The sequence below is a fragment of the Rosa rugosa genome, chromosome 2, assembly GCF_958449725.1.
Source record: "Rosa rugosa chromosome 2, drRosRugo1.1, whole genome shotgun sequence".
Classification (NCBI taxonomy): Eukaryota; Viridiplantae; Streptophyta; class Magnoliopsida; order Rosales; family Rosaceae; genus Rosa; species Rosa rugosa.
Genome location: NC_084821.1, coordinates 64,225,073 through 64,226,618, shown reverse-complemented (window position 1 = coordinate 64,226,618; position 1,546 = coordinate 64,225,073).

Below are 1,546 nucleotides of genomic sequence, written 5' to 3'. Positions count from 1 at the left end.
TTATTTGAATGGAAATTATAGGAAGTTAAATACCTTGTAACTGTCATTAGGAAGTTACAATATTATCATATATCTGTTGAAAGAGTCCTACTGAATTGAGACAATGTTTCATTTTGAAACAATGCAATTGATGCCTTTAAATCAGTAAACACGTACGTTCTTTCACGAACAGACATCTAACTTCTATAAAACAAGCATCAATTCCATCTTTCTGAGATCATTAAATTATTTTGGAATTCTTTTCCATCAAAAGTTTCTTCTAAAATATTCTAGCATATAAGAGAGTACCATACAATTTGTGTTCGTCCATTTCTAGATTGTAATGCTTCTTCTAGAAAAAGTTGATCGTTGAATTTCTAGATTGAAATATGACCGCTGGACTAATGATTCTCAGCACATTGAACCACAATGTGCTGCTAACTTTTCCAAGGTTTACTGAGACTGGTACTATTAGGGGATTTGGTTATGTTAAGTGTTTCAACAAGGAAGATGCATAACCAAAAACTTAATGGCCTCTCAATGTTCTGATGAGAAAAACTTCTAAATTTATAAGAATTAGTATCATGTTTCAAGATGTTGCATGTTGACAATGTATAAAATTAAATCTCGCCAACGCTGATTGGAGTTGAATCCCAATATATCTTTGGGAGGCCAGGGGGGAGGAAGCGTTCTGGCATGACCCTCAGCATGGATTAATCTGTTGGCTTAAGAAGCATTTGAGAAACCGTGTGATCTCGATTAAAAAAATATATATACACTCAGCAAAATTCTTAAAACATATCCAACAGAATCCCTATAATTTGTGTTTTCTCTATTTAAAATACAAATTTTTATTGCTCTAACTGTCTAACGGCTTCCGCTAATCGAGATAACACGGTTTCTCAAATATTTCAATCTAGATGAAGTACAAGATGAGCTGCAGTGCCACCATCTATAGGTGTGCTGTGGTGGCACTGCAGCTCATCTTGTACTTCATCTACCGTGACAACAAGGGCAGCGATAGCAAGAAGTGGCAGCCCAGTGCTGAAGACACTGTGGAGGTAGGCCTCGAAGAGCCTCACTAATCGAAGCAATCAAATGGCGTTAATGGTGTCTACGATGGGCATGGGCTGGCATCAGAATTGTTGCAATTAATCAAACCTTAGCAGCAAGAAAAAATATTTCCCACTTCTTGGTGTAGCTAGCTAGGCTTGTTTGTAGTCCATGTTTCTCTACTCATGATTGAGTGAGTACCGATGGCAATGTTAATTTTAGAGTCTGATGGAATTGGTTGTATACAGACAAATGTTATATTATTGGTATCACTTTATCAGTCATACCAAAAATTGAGAACCTTTGGAACTCACATAAAAAAATTAAATAAGGACTTTTGATAGGAGCATTTTTATGCGACGTTTTAATAATTATTTCCTCATATTTTTCATAGTTATTTCCTTTACTTCATCATTTTTAATCTATTTTCTATTTTCTAGGTACATCGAATAAATGGAGAAGAAATGAGCTTAAAGGCAGAAGGGATGCAGAAATGAGCTGAAATGAAGAAATG